General features: G+C 43.3%; 1 protein-coding gene across 4 annotated transcripts in view; it reads right to left on the bottom strand.

The window, feature by feature from the left end:
- Positions 1–25,523, bottom strand: part of Mesr3 (misexpression suppressor of ras 3) — a 43,774-nt gene that overhangs the window by 17,327 nt on the left and 924 nt on the right. Inside the window, exon 1 of one of the 4 annotated variants that reach the window (XM_071789904.1) lies at positions 15,218–15,331. The exons of 1 other annotated variant lie outside the window; for it this stretch is intronic. The gene's annotated coding sequence lies outside the window, so the exon portion shown is untranslated. Of the gene's footprint in view, positions 1–5,407; positions 5,549–15,217; positions 15,332–25,523 lie in introns of those variants that run through there. 2 more of the 4 variants (XM_071789903.1, XM_071789905.1) reach the window with 2 other exon arrangements.

Raw genomic sequence — 25,523 nt, 5'->3', positions numbered from 1 at the left:
AATACGTTGCCATTACGGTTAACAAAAATCTCGTGAAAATAGCGCGAGACGGATTAGCGGGCAAATCGTTTATCCCGATTCATAAAACACGAGATTGTCCGGTGTATATCGCTGCAGTTCCGAGACTTCGGCATGTAACTGTAAATTAAGGCAAATGCATGTAAAATATACGAAACTTGTTTCGCCGCTTAAAGGCGCCTCATGCGAGGTATGTACATAAATCCAGAAGACGCTGCTACACGAAGGCGCGCGCGCCGGTCGTGATATGTCACGGATCCAATCGGTCGCGGCTGGACTCTCTTCTCTTATTCGCGCGTAAAAGGCGAACGATAAATAAGAGGATTTATGACGGAGGGAGGATCTCTCTGAGCCGTGAAATTCCGCATGATGAAACTGTAATATCGCTCGACGATTTTCGAGCCACCGTCTCTCGCCGTATTTACTCTCCGTCTACCTTGTAGGATGGAATGCGTGGCTCGATTTGACGTCGCCGGTATTTTAAACGTAATCGACCGCGTTATCTGGATTAGACCGGACGTCAATCTATGACTCGACAATTTGAAACTGAGAGGATGAGGCGATATATAAAATTTGTGAGAGACATATTTACGTATTTTTTTTGTATTTTGTTAAATTTGATAAAAAAAATTAATTAGATCTTTTCAAACTACACTTAGTTTAAATCGTTCATTAATGTCCAAAATAAGATACAATATTAATGCACATTATTCCAATATCTATCATTAAAGTAAACATAACGTTACTACCGAGTAACAGGATAACTGCTAATTAAGAGATTCCACATGACGCGAGATTTCATTCCGAACGTTACACTCCGATCGCATAAAAACTGATATCACGCGGATAAATATCGATGGGATATTTACGTCCTTCGTAAGCCGTGAGCGCGGCGTGGAATGCAGGTCGAGTCGAGTAATTCCGCGTTTACGATCGGCGTAATCGGGTCGTCGAGTTTCCCGACGTCGCCGGATGCTGAGCGCGGAGACGTTGTCCCCGCTCCTCTCCGCGTACGTATACGCGAGCGTGATCTGCATATTCAGGCCCTCGTGCAGGCCCCGTTGCAGTTACCCTTTACGGTACGCGTATGCCGACGGTGGAGCGAGGCGTATTGTGCAGGCGTGTAATAATTCACGTGGAGTTACGTATTATACGCGTAGAGTTGCTCGCGTCACGGTGACAGACATCGAAATGATCGCGCTCGCTCGGCGGCCAGCCCGGCCAGCACGAGCGAAAGCCCTATTTCTCGCCTCGCCGATACCGTGCACACGTGTGCACGCGTGCATGTCGCCGCACGGCAAGAGTTAATGATTATTTACAGGACATGTGCACGATATCGACATGCGTCGAAAGCCCGGCGATCGCGCCGTCCCACGAGACATTAACAATGCATGCGCGCGAAAGGAAAAATCGATGAAAAATCAGGTTAGCGTTTATAGAGCGCGTTTCCCTGGGGAGGAAGGCAGCGTGGCATTACATTTGAATAATATCGCGTTGCGAAATCAATACCCTTATTGGATTTTAGGAAATATGGCGGAGTATCAATCCGCGTGAATGATTTAATTAATCACTGCGTTTAACGGATATTAATCATTCACATATAAATTAATCATTATAAATAATAATTAATGACCTGGCGTATTACAAATGTAGCTGTATCGATTTTGACCGAACTCCACACTTTCACGCATGTCGAACGCGCCGCACGTGTTTATCTCTCGCGTTTACCTCCGTTTATGAGCTCCATTGTAACCGATCGCGATTTCCAATAAACGCTCACGAAGTTGGTAGTCGAGCGCCTGAATTTATTTGTAACAGGGCAACGTGAAATTTTTTACATAAAACAGCCATTAAATGGCGCCGATGTCTTCGGCCAATAGAGCTTGTCACAATTAATGCACCAATGAATTATTAAACGCATCATTTTCGTCGTGTCGGCACAACGAAATTATAGCTTAGAGGATAATCAAATATATACAAAGTGGAATAACGTTTATATCTCACTATATAAACACATTTATATCTTTGACGTAGAAAAAGAAAAATAAATAATGATCGTATCACAGGATCGAATATGACAGGATACTTTCGAAAAATTGAAATTTGGCAGTGTGTATTATTTCTTTGAATCCTCAATATTTTTAACAATCGTTAAGGCTTCAATCTACGATTCTGCAATAATCACGTCTCACAATATCAGATTATGCCAATGGAGAACGTCTCGTGGGCGCGCTTATATGCACGTGCGTGCATATGCATCACCAGACGCATGCATGCATTAGCCACGGATGCACCGCACGTCTACATTTCGTCAGTTCAGTTACACGAATGAAACAAAAAGCAGCAGCCAGGATTAATACCGGATTACATTACCATCCAGAATAAAATTCGCGGGGGATTAAATCCAGAGAGAATAACGGCGGCTGTGCACGTTTCGAGAGTTATCCGCGGTACGGGAAAGAAGTTGCGGATGATGTAGCGGATTTTCATTAGTCGCGGGATAGCCGGCGCGGCGTCTAAAAGTAAAGCAGCTCGGCCACCCCATCCTTTTTCCATAATAGGGTGCGCGCGTATAATAAAAGTTTCTTCCCCAAATGATTGTGTATGAGTCGCGGATAGGGGCAACTAATTCACCTCGGGAAATGCACGCCGCGGTTCCCGGTAATGCAAAAGCCAATTGCGTAATTCATAATAGCGCGCGATTCATGTGACAGCATAATGGAACGGCGCAACGAACCGGCAACGTAACGAGATTAATTCCTCGCCGCTTGGTTTCGGCCCGGCGAATTGATTTCTGGAGAGTTGGAGCCTTAACGCCGTGTTGTGTTAGTCGAATAAAGAAATTCGACGCGATTCATTATAAAATAGTTACGCTCTCATTGTAATCAGCTTTGTAATCCGCGTCATGCACGGTGCATCGAGATATTTTACAAGAATTTGAAGGGGATTGGCGAGGAAATCCTTGCACAACCTCGGTGGGCGGCAAGAGAAAATATTTCTGTATTAAATTCTGTCTCTCTCTCTCTCTCTTTCTTCGTAGGTGTCGGAGTTTCTGTGCGGGCGGTATTAATATCGCGGATATTCGTCCATATACATAGCTTGGCAACCGAGAGATAGGGAACAAAGAGATGCCTTCTCACGCATTCCAGATTTTGATATATGAATACGTGCCCTTTATGTACTTCAAGTACGGCTTTATCCTGCCTTCACTCAATCTTAAAGTCTTCCATTGCGCGGATGATTCGAGGAATGATTGCACGAATAAATTACCTATATCTTCATGTCAACCGTAACATATCGTTAGCACATTTAATGCTGAAATTTGAAGATTCCTGACTTTGCAGAAAATTTTTATTGGGAAAAGATTGCAGACGTCGACGAAAACATCCTGTATAAATGTATAATGATCTCATTAATGTCCTTTAAAACTTTTTATAATTAATATCTTCACTTCTGCAACTTTTAACGACGCTAATTAGCGTTTGTGTTTTGTCAGACGCACTAAATGTAACTGAACTTACTTATAAATTATCTGAAGGGTTTGAATTGGAGTACCATTTTTGCCATACTAATAAATTACTATGAAGCGATCTCGTAGATACTTTCGCGATTCTAATTGAACACGTTCGTACTGAGAGCAGGCAGCGAACGACGATAGACATCGATAATTCGTCGTTAATTATAAGTGGCGGCTAATTTTGTAGCAAAGAAGCTTGAATACGCGCGACTTGATTGCTGATTGTCGTGTGCGAAACGATCGACCTACTCGACTCGATTTATTTTCGACAATACCGACCGACGGCGGCGATTTGATTCGCGGCACAAAGAGACGGGAGGAACTCGTTAAACAGCGTTTGTTAGACGAGAGCGTTCAACTTGGCGGATGAGAGAACTCGAAGAACCGTCTATATAAGCGCGATAGAACTTTCCGCGTGAAAACTTCGTCGAGAGAAGACGAAAGAGACGCAAATCCAACGAGTCTTATGAAGCATTCAAACTGTCGTAACTTATGTGAACCTCTTCTATTGAGAAATTTTTCATTCAACGCTACTTGCCCTATATATTAACTCTTTTTGTAATTAGCAACTATTTTTATTTTAGCTTTCTCCTTCACACACAAATTAAATGTAACTGTAACGTTACTTAATTAGACATTAGACGGTTGGGAAATACCGATTTTTTTTTCTAGAATAGAATAAAGGCCAATTCGAGTAGCGCGAAGTCTGCAATCTAGATAAGGGATTCCCAGAGATTGACGATTGGAAATCGCTCTCATCGCGTAACTCTAGAGATATCGCGAGTGCTGCAGTTTGCATACGAACGAGATAAGGTATATGTAGGTAGATAGATAGGTGGTCTCTATCTCGGGGAATGTGCGCGCTATCAATTCAGGGCTGATGATTCGCTTCCGCCCACGCAGCCTCTTAGTCATTCAGATGCAGCTGCCGAATAACAAACAGATGCCACTCCACAAAAATTCACTTCCGCCATCTTGTCGCATGCATACGCCGATGTGTTGCATATTGAGAGCCGTTTCGTGCTTCACGCATGGTCGCGTGATATTCCTCCACGTTGTTTTGCGATCAAAAAACAAAACCTTCACACATTTCACAAACGAAGTTTCTATCCGCGACATGAAAACCGCAGAGATTTTATGATTCTATCATACTTTTCTATTCAAATTTTAAAGCAGTCCAAACGTAGATGTATATATATTATTGGAACATAAATGCATTGTATATGTTAGAATCAAAACTCGATTTAACTAGTTGAAATTAATTCTAACAAAGTCCTTTCGTCAACATTAATTTCAACAAGTTAACTGTGTGTTAAATTCTAGATTTAACCAATTAAAACTAGTACTAATGAAAGAGGGCTTTGTTAGAAGTAATTTTAACTAGTTAAATTGAGTTTTGACAGATTTTCGATTTTGTAACAAGTATTTTAAAAAATTCATTTAATGGAATTGATATGTCTAAGGTAATTTACTACTGTCGCCGCCAGTATATAAATAAGACAAATTCGTCATTCTTAACGAACGCGGCGGCATGCGGCAGGTCGTTAAATTCCACCCACGTGTCCTCAACTCGCTCACATCGTTAGTCATCCTTATTGGTGCACGTCAGTTACGAGCCACTAGCAGACATTAATCGTTAGGAGTATTTCAAAACGCGCTCGGATAAATGCATAACTATCTGTAACATGTGTCGCAATTTCAAGATCACTCGGCGATACGCGGGCATTCTGAATTCCGATACGAATACGAATACGTTGAGAAATTGCTAATGCAAACAGCATGTTTTACTTATAATGATGGTAAATCCGCGATTAAACCAAGTTCGCGCAGAGTGAATATCGATGCGATTCGAAAATAAGTATACATACTCACATTGTTGATATACAAGCGATTTTTCCTTTATTTGCGAAATACTTTGCTTCCTCACGAGCTCGTTCGTGTGATTTTATATTGCACGACGCGACTTGCTTGAAGGAAATTTACCTGTGTCCGAATGAACGATGAATACGCGAATGAACGATAATTATCGTAAAGCGAGACAGGCTGCACTGAATGATTAATTATCGATTGACGTCAGCTGGTTAGATAACCGGGAGCGTCGTAATATCTGCTGTCGCTGCTTTAGCAATAAACTCGCATACATTTTGAAATGTGTATGAGTTATGCCTTTGGAGTAGTGTTGAAGTTATTATATCGGTATTCTTTTCAGAATGAAAAAGATTGTGAACAATTTTCCTGAAGACTAGGTTTTAAATTTTAGAAGATTTTAGGTATATAATTTTTATATATATTTAAAAAATAGAAAATAAACAACCGCGATATTTACTGGCGAGTCACTTTTGCATGTTAAAAATAGGACGATAATGTACGGAAAGATAATATCGCGATGTGCTGCGTAAATGGCAGCTAGGTCGCACGAAGTTTTTTTCACGGTCTCTAGGAATTACGTCGATTAGAGAAGACGTTTTTAGTTTCCTCGTGTCAGAAGTCATGCGAAGCGCTTTGTGTCGCGGGACTCGGGGAAGAGATCTTTTGAGTAACCTTCCGAGTGTAGTAAGTGGCAGCGAGGTCCTTAGCGATATTTGCAAGTCTCGTCCGGGCACTTTACGGCGACAATTACGGAAAGATTCTCGCGCCACTACAGCGAAGTACCTTCCGTGCGAAAAAAAACCGCCTTAAAAGACGTAGCTCTCTTAACAAAGATCTGGGAACAGCGCTTACTTGTAGACCGAAAGTGACGCGTGCTGCAATCATGCAACAGTGAGTTGCGATTATTGTCGCCTGAAATTGAAATAATGATATTCATTTGGACTCGTAGTTACACTGAATTTATAGTTTCAATTTTTGTAGATCTATATAAATAAAAATTAAAGTCATAAATATGTAATATTTATAACTTGATGAAGTTATAGATAACTTTAACTTGTATATTATAACTTGATAAGTTATAAATAGTTTTAACTTACACATTATAACTTGATAAGTTATAATGTATGATAAATGATAAACTGATAAGTTATAACTTGATAAATTTTAAATAATTTTCTAAAGTTCTGCCAGCACACAAGCGAGCGCCCGTAAAACGTGCTAGAACCAACTTTGCCTCGTTGATGAAGAAAGAATATTCGACGACGTAGATTGGCCCTAGAGGCTAGCTCTCCGAGACGTGCCTGTCCATATTTTTACGACGCACCTCGTCGATCTCCGGCGAGCCGTGCGAACGGGAAACAAGGAGTCGTTTGTTCCCAGAAAGTCTGATGTCACGTCTCACCTTCCGCCGGTTCCGAGCTGAGGTCGATTCTAAGCTGCGCAGGAATACCTGCACGGATGATGACATAATGACGCCGCGTCAGCCAGCGCAATTTATTTCTCGCTGGAATACGCAGACTCGATCGTCACAGGCGCGCGATGGCGACTCGATGAAAACAATCGAGGAGGAGGAATTTAATTGACGTAACGCGGACGATAGCATCGCTGCATCAGCGAATTTTTCGTGCGTTGCATGCCGCGTTACGTATTGTATACATTCCAATTAACCAGGCACGCAAAGCGTCACTAATTTTTACGTGCGATAGATAACCAGTCATGAGAGTCGTGAAGAGTTGCAAGAGTTGATGATGCATTTATTGAATGTTTTTTTCCATTTTACATTGCGCAGAACATTGACATTGACGCTGTGACTGTCTAAACTTATCAGATTAGCTCGCTTTCTTATCGGAAATGAAATTTTTCATTAATTGAGCTTATCTTCTTTATCTATATTATATTTGGAATTTAATCCGAAGGGAGATAACGAATGTTTCATCGTCGTTGGCGTAACATATTTTCGAGTGATATAATTACAAACAATAACTATCTATCTTTATTATATTAGTCTTCAGTTGATTTATTTGAAGAAATAGAACTCGGGATTAGTGGGCGAGATCGGCGAGAGCGGTAGTGCTTCCAGGGAACAGTTCCGATGTAAAAACTCGCGTTCGTGACCGGGCACATGGGAGACCTTTAAAGCGAGACAGTGTCGGACGACCCCGAGAACTTGCCGATTAGTTCCAGCGTTAAAACAGGTTATCGTTGGCGAAGAGAGACCGAGGATGTCGGACCTCGCTTGCCGGAGGTTGCTGCCGCATGACGTCATCGTCTCGTATACGACTTGGGAGATTCTTGCTCACGGTCGCGTCCATGAGGCCTTGCCTAACGTTAATAACCCCGAAGATAACTGGGAATACGAAAAATAAGCTGTCGAATCGTTATTCCAATATTAAGTTTAATAATATACGGAATATGCCAAAGTCGTACATCTTTTTTTTTTTTTACACGTTCAACTTGCGGTCTAATCCCTGCTCGTCGAATTGATGGCCGACTTCGCTTATAAATTACTCGTGATTATTCATTAATATATCATTAGCGAATTTAAAAAGATTCGCGCGATTAACGGGCTTCTGCAAACTATCCCGTAACGATTAGCTATGTTGTTATGAAGATACTTGTGAGTTCTCGTTGACGACATTTCTGATTTCTTATCCGTCTAAGGTCGCGGATTTATGCGCTGATTCAAATCTCGATGACTAATCGGTAAGGAAAAAGACGCTCACATAAAGCAATAATCAATTCGTTTCTTACGGCCTAGCGAGGATGAATAATCGCAACCAGACGCTGCTGTAGCAAATGCATCGTGCACACGCGTTCGTCCGAAATGCAAGTCCGGCGCAGTTTAATCACCCTGGAAACACGAGCCGTTCGGACAAGACGATCACGTTCAACGAACGTGGCTTATCACCCTCTGAGAAAGGATAAATAACACGTGCGTGCGTGTCGAAGTTTGTGATACGCAGCTGGCTGGCTGCTTCTCGTGGTGTATAGAAACCGGAGTTGTGTAATGGAAATTTCGAATCCCGTGGGTGATATTAGCGTTAAAATTAGTTCGCTAATTCTAAAAACTATTTCCATTAAAATTTCAATATCAACTAATAAGTTAGTTTAAATCGTGGCAAAATAGCTTTAACCGATGAAAACGGTATCTCGCAATCGTATGCTCTTTTTATTACTTCAGCAATTTGTTCATTAATATAACGGCCGTAAACCTCCTTATTGTTCTCTTTCTCTCGACTTTTAATCAAGTTTTCAAAAATAATAAATATTCCGACGTACACTTTGAGAAGCACGCGGCGGCTTAGATTTAATCTACGAGGAGATTGAATATTCGCTAGTCAATCATATTTAATGGCGATTCAGAATCGTGCGAAAGTCGAGGTTACAGGCCGAATAACCCGACTTAGACTTCCATTTAGTCCTTGACGGAGATGAATATTAGAATCACGCGCGGCGCCCGTCGTTTAATGCGAGCCGGGAGTTGACGTGACGGCCGCGCGAACTTTATCTATCTGTGCACGTTCGGAGCGAATCATCTTTACGATCTACTCGGCATTATATTTACGCAGTTATTATTTCCACCAGGTCTCGGTTTGTTTCCAGAGCGATTTCGTCGACTCGCGCGAGAGCTCTCGAGAGACGGTCGCGTAATTGGAGTAGGACTGCGCAAATTCCCACGTCGACCGTTTTTCAGCGTATGTATCCATCGCGCGCGCGGGTATAATCCTTGAGAAAAAGTGCGGGTAACGCCGCGAGAGAAAGACGGGAATGCATCAGCAATAAATCGCGCGAAGATGAACTCGATTACGTGGAACTTTACGGTCGCGTTATATTCCGGTCGTTTCCAGTAACGAGATTCGACAGAAGGAGAAATTCGTCATAGGGTGCTCCGCGCAGCACGGGACCGTTCTCGAAAGATAAGAATCGCGCGTATCTGCCGGAGCTTGGTAATGATACGCGATAAAAAAAAAATATGGGAACAGTTATCATAAACTTTACGAGCGATCTTAAGTGAGCGAGATAGCCTCATTAATCGTCGACGAACAAAACAGACTTACAACTGCTTGGCGCTTGCGTAATTGTATGGAGTCTTGCAGATTTTTGTCAGGTACGAGCATCTTTCGTAGGAGCTTCAGTAAAAACTCGACTGGGCTCCGTTTAACGAACGGGATTTGCGTAATTATTTCATTCATTACTCTCCCAGCTTTCAGCTGATAAAGCAGCATGAGTTAGGTTACACGCTCTAATTTAAATTAGAATAGTTATTATTTTTGAGAAAAAATTTGATTAAAAATTGAAGAAAAATTAAAAAATGAGATTTGTGATTATTACATCATATTGTTATTCACAGTATTTATGCAATGATAAATTAAGTAATATAAATTTATATTTGAGATGAATGTAAAACTATATACGGGTATTCTCTGTAATTACAAGTCTACATTAATATCTAGTAAATTGTAAGCCATGTAATAAAAAGGAAATGTAGCGTAAAAAAGCAGTTGCAACGTTAATAAAAAGGTTGCAAAAAAAAATTTTTTAAATGCAAAAGCGCCGCAGCCAGTTGGCGCACACGAGCCCGATACAGTCGTGTCTGTGACGCAAGTGCATCCAGCATCATCTGCTCCCATGCGGTTAACCCAACCGGATATGGCACAGACCCCCAGAGGTTAAGAGACATTAATGGGCTAATAGGGACGCTAATGATTCATTAGGCGGTACGTTAATGTCGACTAACTTTCCGCGACAGTCGTCCACGTCAACTGCAGTGTCAACATCCGATACGACCGAGAGGTCGAAGACCCCTGTCTTCTATTTTCGGGCGCGCTATCAAATGAAGAATCATCGATCGTGGAAAGCAGCCAGTCGGATGAAATTTTGATTTCTCCTCATAAATAGCGCGCGATTTTCCACGAATTGTCGAGACGATTTCGGCTCGATAATTCAATGATTCATTTGTAATGTCCCTGTGTTTCTTTATCGCGCGATTTTTCATCCGCGACACTCGTGCAATGCGTGCCGCGGAAAAGGCTTTTAATGCCCACGTCGTGCCTGCGCACATTAACGACATCATATTTATCAAGAAACGCGTTTCTTGCGAACTTGCGCGCTTGCAACCGGTCGAGCCACAAATTGCAGATCCAACCTTCTTCGAGCCTTCCCACTCGATCTTCCTGTTTCGCGAAGGAGGTTTCAGGGTCTTGACACCTGACACGTTACCTAAAAGGAACGGGGACCTTCGTCGCGGCAGGAGACAGGGAAATCGCTGCGCGCCGTTGAGTTTCTTCCGTGACCGCGCATAGAATTTTTATCAATACATAAATGCTTTGACAAATACATTCTTGTACGCGACTCTACCGTACGTGCAATTGTAAAAGTCTCGTAAAACCTTACGAACGTCTCTGGCGTGTATACTCATTTCCTGGATGCGTCACGTTCAACCTTCGTACGCTTTTATTTCGATTGTAACAGATGTTGCTGGGCAGAGAAACGCGATGTCGCGATCGAGAAAGATCACTCGTTAACATTAAGTTAATCCTTGGCATTTGCCAAGAATCATATCCGCCGCCGTTGAACGTTTTAGCCAGGATTTGCCTCGCCGGCAAATGCAATTATTCTTAAACACGATCCTGCGACTCATAATTATCCGATACCAGTAATTGAATAAAAATGAACAGCTTTAAATTGCATCATCTAAACAAGAATCGGAACGCATTTAAAGCATAATGACCAAGATATAAGCGCTCATTTTTCCAGAAAGTGTTGTAATAATACAGAATTAAAAAATACTGACATTTTTGGTCATCGAATGGAATCTTACACTTGATATTAATTTTTGTGATAAAACAAAAAAATTATTGTTAGGCGTAAGATCCCGCTTGATCGAAAAAGTTAATATTTATTTTGTAACAGAATTACACACATAAATTGTTATTAGATATACGTACGTCATATACGATATCCTGATCACTATTTACTTTTTAAAACATTACTATAATGTCTGATAGAACTCAATTGAAGGTTCGCTTGTCGACTCGTCACCTGCGAGCTATATCGCTCCTTGGCTCGTCGACACACTTCGAATTTCGACACTCTATTGACATGCTTCGAATTCTCGTCGCGCCATTATCTTTTGTTCGCCGTATACGGCCGCATACCTCGCGCGCCGTACGTACGAACGTTTGATACATCGAGCACCGTGAATGTATAACTTTTGCGACGTCTGATCGAAAAATGGCCGTGCTGTTATTCGCAAAAACCGTCGGCGATGAGCGAGATACGCGGCGAACACGCGGAGAGACGCGTGATCCGCTCGTAAAAAATTCCATTACGGCACATATAGTAGGCTCCCAGGCATGTCCCGCCAATTTGTTTGTAAAATGGGGAAAGAAAATATCTCTTATTTTCATGCACATCCATCGGCATGGCGGCACGATTTATTTTACAGTTTCTCTAACAGCCTAAAATTACGTGCGCAACAAAAATCAACGAAACATGGCGAAACATGGTATATTGAGTCTCTTATCTAAATAAAATTCAATTTACATTGCAAAAAATAATCCATAAAATTTTAGTAAACCCATGCAAAACTTTATATGTACATATATAAAAGTAATTTATTTTTAAATTATATCAAGTGATTATACATGTAAAATTATATTTTACATTTCCATGCTGAGCCAAAAAGCTGCGATGAAATCGATACTTGCCGATTCGGTCGGCTCGTTAATACTCGGCCCTTGAATTCTCGTTTCCATCTGGTCGAAAGTCCGCCGTGTAAACCGAACTTCGTTACGAGAGCACGCTTATCCGATTCAAATGACAGCGACCTAATTATTCTGGCACTACGCGGTAATTTATTTTCTTCTTTTCTCGCTCGCGCACTGTCGACATGCTCCGACCACCCACGTGACTTTCAACAAGAATGAGAACGGAGTGCCGTCGTCTCTTTCTCGTGTCTGAGAAAAAGTCGTTTCTTTGAAGTTCCACGGAAAGTGGAACTCGGTAGATCTTCTGTCGCGGAAGGGAAGAACGACATGCTTTCTCGGCTGTCGAGGACAGTGCGGCTGACTACCTGCCATTGTACGAAATGAGACGCGAAACAAGTTGGAAGCTTTTAGCGTGTCCGACTGCCGAGAGCAGTCCGAGAGGTAGGACTGCAGGAAATTTAGTAAACTCACGTTAGCCGCCCAATTTCTCTTCGGCTATGATAAAGAATGGTGAGCGAAAACGGGAACACACGGATCGCATTAGATATCCGATTACAATTTCTGATATTTTACCTCGTAAACATTTACATTTACCCAATTAGCCTGAAATATTTGCTACTCGCACAAATGCGGATCGAGAGAGCGCCGCGCCGCGACGACCGGAACTCGCGCGCTACATTCGCTACAAATTAACAGCATCATTTGCAACTTGCGTGCACATAATTGTCACTGTCACGGATCACGCATGCCGGAACATTATTCCGTCAAGTGAGCTGATGCCGCGACAGATCGGGGTATCCCGAATTTCACCTGCCGAGATAAGAATGTGGAGCAGCGCGCCGATGAGTGGGAGTAAACCTGTTTTCGTGCGTCTGACCGTGTCGGGGAGGAATGTCTCTCCACGGTAACGTAAAATGCAAGGGGAAGAAAAAGAAGGGAGCCGTGAACCGTGGATTCACCCTGTCATGGTTGAAAAATGCGGAGAACGTCGGGAATTATCCGGTATCCCGCGGCGGTTGACGTTGATCGCCTAAACTGGGACGCAGAAAACTTGGGCGCTTCCATTCGTCTAATCCTTCGTGGTTGATAACTGTGTACCTCGGAAGGCGGTAACCATCGGACTTTTCAATTTTGCCGTACCGTTAGGCAGTCGTCCCGATTTAGCGATACATCGACACGTACCGCACGCGCGATCGAGGCGGAAAATTAGCGATCTGACGCGCGTATCCCATTTCGCTAAATTTATTTCGAGACATTAGAGAAAGAGAGAGAATTAGCGCTATAAAATCACCGAATTTCTCTTAACGCACAATGTTCACGTTTGTTTATATCGTATCGTGCAATTTTTCCGTGACTAGCTTGCACTAAAAATACGGAATTATCTAACTTCATCAGAGATTCGCTCTACTCCTTTTGTATACCTTACTTGCAGTATAAACGGGCAGAACAAACTTAGTTAACTTGGATTCGGGCTTACCCATCTTTGAGTAACAGGCTTTGGTATAGCTGCACCTGCTTACCTGTAAACATGGATTAACGCAGCACTTCTACTAAGGATCCCGAATAAATAGAACACGTATATATACGCAGGATATAGAAGTTCGTTCACTGAACGTTTTTCCTTTCTATAATCACTTTGCATCACGATTCTTCCACGTTGTTCGCGTGTATTCTCTCACCGTCGTGCGAGAGAAGCGGTCGTTCTCGTTCGAGCCGAAATCGATGTTCATTAATTTCGTTTATCGGACTGCGCGAATCTACCGCGAGGTATCGCCTCGAAAACCGGTTCAATTTCGCACCGGTTAATCACGCGCGGTGCGTATAGCGCGTCTCGGCTTCGCTCGTACGATTATTCTTCTGTGGTCTCGCGTTCGTGAGTACCGTCTGGGAGAAGATGAGAAAGACGAAGCGTGTGGTAGGCTTGAAGAGGAGGAAGTTTGAGAGAAATTCCAGGCGAGAAATGCATTCACACGCCGAGCGTTTCTATGTATACGTATCGACCTCTTTCGTGTCCTTCTAAAAAGCGATGATAAAAATGAGCGCGCGTAATAGACGCCGCGCCGCCGGGCTCGCAGACGTGAGAATTCTGCTGGCAGCGCACAATTTTTAACGTGCACTTGGGTGCAAAGTGCGCGATGTGTAATATGTAAATGAAATTTTTTAATGCACTAAGATTGAGGAATAAAATTCGAAGGAGTAATTCTCGAATGTATTAATCTGAATTAAATTTATGAAATTTAATTTTAAAATATTAAATTTCACGCATTTCATATTTATTATCATAATTATCAGGCTGCTAAACTTGATTAATTATTGCAATATTTATTAATAAACGTTAATCGCTTTACTTTTTAATAATGGAGTGATACTTTTGAACCATACGAAGCGTTTTGATTAATGAAAAGCGGTAACGCAACGCTGTAAGGGATAATTGAATTCGATTCGCCATTAAAAAATGAAAAAGTAGGTGTAGGTATGGGTATATTGAGAAGGAATCAAAAGCGGCGGTTCACTGTTGAAATTGAAACGTCAGTTGAAATGCGAACGTATTTTTCGGTCTTGTGCTATTGCATGCGACGCTATTTCCAATAATTGCAATTAATTGCAAATAATGGTGGCGCCCAAAGGAACATTCAATAATTGTGCGTACCTCGATCGAGTCGTGGAATATGAGGACAACGTTTTATTGCATAAGGATTCGAAAAATAACGAATTTGCTTTATTACAAATCGAGTTAAAATGATTACTGTCCGAGTGTAGATAAATTCGAGCGGATAATCGGACTCTTTGAATAAGTAGGACGAGTACATACAGATTATATTTTTGTAAAAAATAATTTAATAATAATTATTAAAATAATTAAGCAAATTAATATTTTTAATGATCCTCATATAGTCACTGTAAGATAATAATTTTACCATCAGAAAATCGTTCTTCACTCAAAGGTCTCAATTACTCCTTTCACCGCGTAACGCTTTTGGCCATAATGTTCATAAACGACGAAAGTTGTAATAGCGTCGGTTTGATTGATACGCATCGAAGTAGCGCTTTCAATTGGTACGGTTGATAACTTTCACACTTAATTACGAATCCCCGCACTTACTTAATTACGATCGAAGACGCCAGCAGCTCGTTGACCCGTCCCGGGACTTGTGCGCACACCGCTGCCACATCTATCGATTTCTCGAGGGAACCAGCAGACCGGAAGTGGACTCTCCCGTGCGCACTGAAGGAGATGCACACGGTAATTAATAGAATCGCTTTTGGTGGCGATTTATTTTCGTTTCGCGGATTCGCTCCTTGCACTTTCTGGCCTTTTGCTTTTACAAGTATTAACGAGACAGCGAAATGTTTTCTGGTTTTTCCGGGTCGCCTCGTACCTGTACTCGAAGTCGGCGATACGACAACCAGACGGTTCTAAGGGCTCATTTCACAAGTCGTTGGAGCATAAATTGTCTCGTCGTCGATCGGTTCTTCTCCGAGGGTACGACATTCCCCGTAAAGAGAATCTCCTTGATTCAACGAGGCGCAATTCAATAGGTCGCTTCCTGATAAAAAAAAAAAGACTAAGCCAAGCGGCTTCGGGAGAAAGGCGAATCTCTCCGCCTGTCGCACATAAATCTTCATTTCGGCGATCAGAGAAGTCGAACTCGGACACCCGTAACCCTGCGTCCGCCGCGGGTCGACCGGTCGCGATTTTCGTGATCTCGACGTCGATCGCGGCACATGTCCGATACGAAGGCGCGATCCTTCTTCGTTCCCTTCCGATCCCGTTCTCTCTCTCTCTCTCTCTCTCTCTCTCTCTCTCTCGTGTGCTGGCAGGCAAAAGGACCGCGACGCGAGAAACGGGCGAGAGAGAAAGAAAGAACCGCGGTGCGAAGGGAGAGTAGGGCGGAGAGAGGAGAAAAGATCGGTCAACGAACCAACTGACCATACACCGGGCCCTGGTGTACCTCACCTCGCACGCCCCTCCCCCCCGCTTTCCTCGTATTACTTCTCGGTGAATTTTTGCATACCGGTCACGGCACCTGAATTTAAAGCGTCGGCCGCGGCCGGTTCGTCTCTTTCGCTTCTCTCGCGCCTCTCTCGCTCCTCTCTCCGGACACAGGAGAAGAAAGTAGCCGATACATACAATCAGGTGCGCGCGCGTGACCGTTCCCCGTATTCCACAGCCATAGGAGACTAATATTGTAACCGTGCACGTACGCGCTACTAGGAAACTCGACATCAATCATTTACGCGTTCTTGGGGAAGAATTCAAGTTCGCACCTCTCAGCTCTCCTATTTACGAGGATACCTCCGTCGGTCAGTGATGACTACGCTTGTTTCTGCAGTCGTATAATCATCGCAGCGGAACGGAACGAGCGAGGGAGGTTGTAATTTCACTCGCGTTTAATGTCGTACTTCGATAATTAATTGATTAATCGACGCGCCACTCACCGCGAGAAAGTCGGCGTCTTAGCAGGCTCGGCAGCCTTTATCGCGAGAATTTATCGTCACGGCTAAACTGGATTGATAGTAGTTTAGTATGCAGTTAATGGCGTTAAATACGTACAAATTCACGGTTAACTTATCTCATTCACTGCTGCGTAAAACCTTCCTGTTCTTAATTTCTTGTCTATTTCCTCTTTGATGTTGTTTCCAGTGTTTTCACCCGCAACATTCCTTTCCTGCTTCGTTTTTTTCTCATTTTTTAAATACATATGTAAAATACGTGAGTAGTTTCTCTTCTTCTAATCACAGTCGCGTCATAGATGTAACCTATATTATATTTTTACATAGATAAGTGAAATTAATGAATAATTAACGAATATCGATTTCAGACCAACACGTGGCAATCAAACGGGCGATTTTTAAAGTTGACAAAGTGAATGATCGTTTCTCTAGTACATAATGACGATGAGGAAATATACGAATAGCCTAGGAAAGAGTTACAATGCGGAACGATTACTGAAAGAAAGAACGCTTACAAGGCTTAATTCTCAACTTAACGTTGTGTACGCAATTATGTGCTATATTTATATAACGCTATTTTTATCTACTTTTTTCTAATAATAACGTCACAGCTTATGACCGCCTATACGAATAAACGTTATAAAGAACACGAATTGATAGCGCTCTAAATTTTATTATTCTTTATCGAATTCACCCGAAAGGGTTCGCGAGATTCACTCGGGGAAAGCTGTTGGGAAAGTTCGGTTGAAATCGGGAAGTTGAATTGTTCAAATCAGTTACGCGCCGCATAGATTGCGGACCAGCCGATCCTGTGAAATGGTATCGTGGAATGAAATCAAATCGAGCGCCGCGATTCCATCGGTTAACTTCTCAGAGCTATTTCGAATACGTGTCTCGCGAGTTTCGGCCGCAGCTCGAGAGGAAACCCAGATTACGGAGCGAGCGGTCGTTCCGTTCCCGGCCATCGAAGTTCTAGATCCTCGATATATTCGATTGCAAGGACCATGGGCTGCTGTGCAGACACTGGTGCCTGGTGCACGCACGATCGCGCGCAAGAGATAATCGCAGTTTACGCGGCGATTCGAAGGTGCGGTGCCACGAACCGTCGCCCCTTGACACAGTTCTCCGTGGCGTGATTTCTTTTTTTATTTTTTGTTCCTCGACTTAATCACACGGCGAGATCTCGAGCTCCCGCAGCTACCAATTTCCTGCGGCGCGGGACTTTATCCGTGCGCGAGGCGGCGAGAGGCAGAAAAAAATCGCGATTAGCGATTTCTACGTGCATCTTCGACTTTCTACATGATTCCGACCATCGAATCATGCCTAGTCACGTTAGCGACTCCGCTTAATTGGCCCCTAACGAGACGATCCTACCGATATTTTCCCCCCACGACCGCGCGCGTACGGTGAACTCGGATAAGAGCAGAATGGGAAGATGGTAATGATGCGTGCAGCTGAAGTACGCACATAAGTCGTGGCGAATTGCAACTCGCTGCGATGCCGGTTCAAAAGATCGTCGAATTGAACGTTATAATGGAACTCTCCTCTCGCAATCTAACGCAATCTTCCGCGACTGCTCACCGGCGAATTTCTTCCTCTTCTTCGCTTCTTTCGTGCCGATCGTGCCGCATTTAATCGCCGACTAATCTCTCGCGCGAGTCGAGGGCATTTTTCCCGCAACTCGGTATAATGGCCTCTATGGTCGCGCACATGCGTTACCACGTGTGAACGCACGCACGTACCCGTCGATGGAACTAATTCCGTCGGTGCACAATGACCGATCACCTGGCCATTATCCTGGGAACTCGATTATCCCGCCGTTAGAACCGAGCAATGTATTCATCGATTTTTAATCAGGCGAATCCTGTCGACACGGACACGGAGATCGATCGACGACGGCGGGATCGTTTAACCTTTAAGCACGTGCGCGCAACCGAGATTTCTATTTCCTAGTTAAATGTTATCTGATTACCAGTCACCTGTACGCGGCTTTGCATCTAACAATGTGAATGCGCTGTTCGCCATGGAAGAAGCGCGAGCGTGCGCGCCGAGTTGTATAACGAGTCATCAAGTCGGTTTCATTCTCATGCTGATTCACCATATGTCAACACTATCGGGTTTTAGCGATTAGGGCCAACAGTAATTGGGAATCAAACGCTTTGATCCTTTACGTAAGTTTTATTATAGGTTTAGAGTCAACGTATAGCCTGTAATGTACGGAAAGGAATCAAACTAGAGGCGAGAAACGCGTCGAAAGCTATTTTGGAGAGAGAGAGAGAGAGAGAGAGAGAGAGAGAGAGAGAGAGAAAGAGAGAGAGTGAGAGAGAGAGAGAACTCGATCAACAAAGTCCAATCGATAGTGTCGATACCGAATGATAGAAGGGAAACGTTTACTTTATGTCAGCTCGAATGTTAGCCCGTTATCTCGTAGTTCTCTGTGATATTCGAGGCTCTAGGGCGGTATCGCTTTCCGTCAATGAAATATACGTCGGACATCGACACATCGGTTACCAGCGCGGGCTTACCTCTCTCATCGATACCTCGAATTTACGATAAAGAACGACGTGTCGCAGCGCGGAGAAGAAAATACATTTCTACCGATAAAACTCAGCGAACTGAGCCACACTCATTCGCGCTCCGTTCAGATTTCTTTCTCCTTTACTTCTTATTAATTTTTTCTCTCTTTTCTTCGACGTTCTTTTATGCCTGTGACGTTTGAGGAAGAATCGAATGAGTGACTTGCTTCATCCCGGTAGTAAAAAAAAAAATCATTATGCACGAAACGCAAAACTCAGTACAAACAAATTATTATTTCCGCCAGTGTTTTGCAGTAATCGAAATTGCAAATGACCGTAATGGTGCCTCGCTGTAATTACGGTCGGAGTTACGAGACAATATTTTTTGCTAGATACGAAAGAGAGAAGGACAGAGAAGGTCTTCTTGCGTCGCACGTCAAGTGGCAATTGCCTTCAGGGATGACTGGATCCGCACGGTTATTTAGACTTGACGAACCCACGGAACTCACTATACTGCGGAAATTTTTTCGGTATAATATTTTTACGTGATATATACCCATATACATTTTTTATACATATACGTACAAGCAATAGTGCAACCAAAAAAATTAAAACGAAATGTAATCTAGTTTGAGAAAATAAAACATAAAAATAAAAATAAAAACAAGACTCATATGTATTTTATATAGATGGAGCAGAATAGCGCAGGTTGAAGCTCATTTTTATGTTTTATCTTCCTAAAAAAATTGGCAATCACGCGATGAGCGTTATCGAACCAAAGAGATCCTCGAAACGCGAGAAGAACACTTCAAAAATAACGTGCACTGCGTTACATTTGCATGTAATTGCTTACACACGCTGATTTTGCTCAAATTTCTGAAATTATCTTTGCGGCTTCTTGTTATTTTGTATAGAATCAGGAAAGAGAATAACATAAAAGAAGCTTCTTTTTCTACCTTCGACTCGCGCCTCCGAGTTCTTCTAGACAGCCGCTAATTTTAGATTACACAAAATGCAAATGTGCCATCGGCGTGTATTGCGTCAAGACGTTTTAGCAGTCTTAATGTACCTGACAGGAGTGAGAAAAAGTTACGGCAACCGAAACGCTGAGCTGTAATTGGTCACGACAACGTCTCTCCCTCTATGATATTCTCCGTCTTCTCTATCTCGCGGGAAGTAATCCTCTAGTTTCGTGACGCATTCCCGGGCCTCAAATTGCCACATCCGCGTTATCTTATCGACGTTGGGCTGAATTGTAGCAACCATCGCTCAGCACGCGACGTTAAATGTCACAGGTGTAATAAACTACGCCAATGTTAGCTCAGGACGATACGTATTAATGTTCCCCCATCCCTTTTCCCCTCCGTTTGTTCATCGCATCAAAGGTATGACATCACGGTTTCTTAATATCTCGATAAACGTATATGCGACCGCGCCCATGTTTGCTATCCTGCGCTGCACCGTATCCTGACTGCGCACAATGTGTGCATTAGCAACATTAAACGGAAATTTCTGCGGTGCACGCTCAGGAAACAAATGCAATTTTCCGTGGTCGCGCACGACGCGAAATCAAACCAAAGCCGTGAAATTATTCCGTTTCGATGCCGCGGCTCGAAAGGCATCGATTATTCCATAAAGTTATTCATTTCGTTTCACAATACCGATATTTCATTCGATCCTGCGTATAAAGCAGATTAATTACGTAAAGAAAAAAAATCGAGCTTGCGGTACGATCGTGCAGTTACCTTCCATCTCTTCACAGGGCAGCAAGCCTGTTATGATTAATGAACAAAGTTACCGTTAATTAATATTACTACGTTAACGTATTAATGAACAAAGTTACCGCTATGCATAGTGATGGAAGCCGGTGCACAATTCCGCTTTCCGCATACGCGCGTCATGGGAAAAAGCATAGCGCTCTAAGGAGACATCAAAGGTACCCATCATAATGATAGCTCAATCATCCTGCGATTACTTCTCGACTCGTCTAGTCATCGCGACATGGAACTGTTACGTTACAGAAAGTTTGTTCGATGTCATCCATATTTCATAGAGCAATCCAAACGTAATCGTTCGCAGAGACAACAAAGGTGACAATAATACGTCGATAGACAAACAGTAATCTCGTCTGGAAAGATATTAATTTTCGAAATCGGAAACTTGATCACACAGACATTCTTCTTCTTTAAAGATATGATATCGATAGCTATTATATTGAGGAAAAAGTATTAAAATGATTACTTTTTAGCATTTTTGTTATTTTCTACTTGTTTCATGTCAACTTTCGTCTCGACTTTCCTCTCTGCTTGGCAATTCGCGCCTCGATAGCGATCATAGAATAGCGTCTCGGGAAGCGATTTCCGATTCGGCGAGACGGAATTGCTGATCCCGGCCGCGTACGTGTGCGTGACACGATGATCTAATTTCCATGTATGCTGGAGGCAAGCACACCGGCGGCTTATCCGCTATACGATACGATTTCGCGCTTCCGCGCGCATCGCTTTCTCGCCTCGCTCGCTCCTCCACCTGTCTTTTGCTTCCTTTTCGCAATCGCGGTTTTTCACGCCTCTGCACGCGTATCGGGAGCCTCGATCGATCCACGCTCGGCCGCGACCGGTCGTCATGACTTATGCTCCAGCTCTCTCGCAGGATTGTGAACGCAAATATGCGAAAGCCGCACGGAGACCGGCGACTCGGTTACGTTCGATCGAGTGCCGCAATAAATTCGACTCGGGATAAACGTCGACTCCCGATTGTTATCGGTGCCGATAACGGACGCGACCGTGCCGAAGCCGAGGAGAAATCCTAGCAAAAAGCGGTAAATCCCGAGTGTCCCGTGAGTTTTTGTTTGCAAATGAAATGTATGGTGCTGAACTCTCGCGCACCGATTTTGGCGCTTTCCTATTATTTTCAGCGACGTAGGTCCTGTCAATGTCCGGCGCTCTTGTTAACGCGACGCGACTAGAAAATAAACGGGACGGCATGAACAACAAAAACGGATACGAACGCGTAAAAATCACGCGCGGACTTTATTCTTTCTCGTATATTCCGAAAGAGAGAGAGAGAAAATCTAGATGCGTTTCGAAAAACATTTCTCAAGCTCGTCATATCCGACGCGAGGGATCTAGAAGCGTATATATCTCGGATGCGTTTCGCAAAATCGGGCGCATCGACACGAAACCGCGAGTTAGCAACGTGCGATTTCGTCCCCGATTTTACCGTGGGAACCGCGAGCGAAATAATTAAATCGCGACGAATCGCACGGACACGTTCCGATTACGCGAGCGTGTTAATGCCGATTGGCTCTGATAAGGATACTCCGAGATACACGGGCGCGGGCGCGTACACACGGGATCGAGGAAGGCTGGGAATAATTATTGCCACACTGCGCTCCTTTTTTTCGCCCCTGCCGCCCGCTACCATCCGGCGATTTCTCGCGTGCGCGTTACGGCCAGCCAGCAGCGGGAAACGCGGACCCGCGGTTTCTCCCATACCGTCGTAATTGCGTTGAATTGGCCTAACAATTCAGGGTATGCTGCGATCTCTTTCTCTCTCTTTCTCTATCCTACCGGCTTCCCGTTCTTTTCCCTTGATATTTTTCTATCCGCCCGGTGCGACCATTCGTCGGTATCTATTCGCGGATAGTGTTTTTCTTCGGTACGATTTAATTGTAGCGCGAGTTGCGAAATTCGTGCTCGCTCGCTCGTTCGTTCATGCGGCGAAATAGCCGCGGTTAAGATTTACGAGCGAAAAACGAGCGACGGCTGTGCAAAGAGCGCGCCCGCTCGATTTCAGCCTCTCGCGGCGCGCGGAATTGAAACAGAGAGGTGCAATTAATGGACTTCTGCGGCGGCACGCGATCGCTGTGTTTGTTACGCTCGCTCGGGGGAACATACGCGTTATTTTTAATCGAATTAAGCGTGGAATATTTGTCAAGCGCTATAAAAACCGTGTCGTAGCGAATTTTTATAGGCAAATGCTATTCAAGCGTTCTCATCGTTCGCCTAAGATGAAATTAAGGGCAACAGGTAGAGAAACTAGAAGTGTAATCAAGTTTCCCAGTCATCAAACCAAGTCATTTTTTTCGTCGAATCTGTGAAGATAATACATATGTGTACACTCCCACATAGTAATTTATTGTAATAATTTATGCCGCGAAATTGCAATTTTGCCACGTTCCACGCATCTTATACGTATATCTGTAAAAATGAGGAAACGTATTGCGTCACGTAGTCTTTTGTCGAGTCCGCAGAAAAGAAGGAAGGAAGGAAGGAAACAAATCCGATCTGCATCGCGATCGCGCGGAAATACTTTTCACGGAAAACTTTTCTCTCGCGCGCGTTCGCGCTCGCGATATTTCACACGCGTCTCTGGACCGTCCGTATAGGATATCCGTTTTCTCACACGCGCCGGGATGCGGTCGACGGTGAAGAAACAACGGAAGAAAGAAAGCACGACGAGCCGATCGCGAAAGGCTAGCGATACCAAATCCGGTTCCGTCTTTTCCGTACGTGGACCGCGTTGCTCGCATGTAGACACGTCCGCATTTGTACTCCGGCCGTGTACTAACGCGAAAGAATTGCTTCCTAGTCAGCGAGGTATAACGATATTGGCTGAACGAGAGTTCAACGTTCCATGTGAAACCGCTCGCTCTTATGCGCGCGCCCTTTGATATGCACATTTGCGTTAATATGTAATTACGACTCGGGTAATTTAATCGCGCTTTAAAGTTAGTGGGAACTTTCAATTCGTGTTTGAAGTTAAGAAACTACGTCATTCGCGAGATGAAATATAGAAATGGATGAGACCTCTGCGGGAAATGCACCATTTAGATTTTTAACGTAAAATTTATTCGCTTGGCCTCGCGTTTTATGACTTACAACTCAGTCTCTATTATCTCGAAACGTTGGTGATAAAAGTTACATTTGGAGTTTCCAAGATAAGGACGATATCGAGAAGCGCAGTCATTTCGTGAAGTAATTACCCTCGTCTTAGCGGAGACTGATCCTCGATCTCGCGCGAAGTTTCCTCGACGTAACGATGGTTTCGGCGCGGCGCGGGGGGATGAAAGAAACACGTATCTTCGCCGGTGCACCTGTGTGCAATCATCTTCACGGGCGCCAGCGCGCGATGGCGGTCGTTAGTTCCCCGTTAACGCACGCTTCGTTATCCTCGTTAGCGCAAAGTAACGCGCGTGCGAATGCAGATTTCGCGTCTCTAACGAGCTCGACGGATCGAATACCTTCGATTCCGTGATGCTCCGGTCTTTTCGCTCACGAGTGGGTGAAACTAATTCGGAAGAGGGCACGGCGCCAGATGCTCGCAAGCACTGAAATCATCGCGTGATAAGACATCGATGACCGCGCTCGTGAATTCGGAGAAAAAAAATAAAGAAAATATTCGTCGCTTTCTGAGAAGAAGTCTCGACTGTGCTCAAATAATCACGCTACCTTTGAAAGAATATTGTCCAAAATTTTAATTCGGAAGGACGATGAGAAACGTGTGAAATATCCATATCTTTGAAGATTCGACGGAATTCTATTTACACGCGAAATCACAAGAATCTGAGATACGGAGGGAACCTGTTAACTTATGCAAACGCGGGAGAGACACAGTGGCCAAAAGATTCGAATGTTATACATGACGTCACAGCTGGAACGTCTTTGTGCGAATTGCTGTTGCATCTATTCCACGAACAGAGAGATAATCGGTCGATGTCATCGGATTTCCTTCCCTACCGCCAACGGATGTTCTACGTAATCCGTACACAGATACATGCAGTTTTTCCATTTTAAGATCTAAGACACTCGGAATTTAACGACCGAGTGTCTCGCGGAAACGATTGCGCGCTCTCATTTTCGAAACTCGTTTCTTCCGTTCGCGGCGACACGCAACGTGTCATTTCCTTCGTGGTTTCAACCTGGCTCGACGCAGACAATTAACAGATAACGTTAGTGATTAAACGAACTCATGAATTTGCACGTAAAATTTGATTTATTCTTCGAATGTTTTATGTAATGAAATATGTACAAAATTTTGACGCGCGTCATTAAATTATTTCCCATTATCAGAGAGGTAGATCAATAATTGTTAATAAGTATTAATTTATCAATAAGTATTAATTTAGCAATATGCTCATTACACTTTTGCTGTGTGATGCGTAATGTGGCTTTCCGTACGTGATATTGCATTGTTTATACTTTATAGTATATATATTTATTAATATACGAATTGGATGACGATTTGAAGCATTCGTTAATTGTCACTATAAATTATAATATTTATTATATTCGACCACATGTGTTTATATTCATAATCGAACCGTTCTAATTAGTCTAATTATTACATGCAATAATTCCTCGATAAATTTATTTTAAATCACTTCATATCACATATTAATGAACCATGTTAATGAGATAACGTCAAAATAATGGTAAA

This window comes from Temnothorax longispinosus, chromosome 10 (genome assembly GCF_030848805.1).
Source record: "Temnothorax longispinosus isolate EJ_2023e chromosome 10, Tlon_JGU_v1, whole genome shotgun sequence".
NCBI lineage: Eukaryota > Metazoa > Arthropoda > Insecta > Hymenoptera > Formicidae > Temnothorax > Temnothorax longispinosus.
Note: the sequence above shows the minus strand (reverse complement) of the source record. Positions and strands in the feature narration are given on the sequence as shown.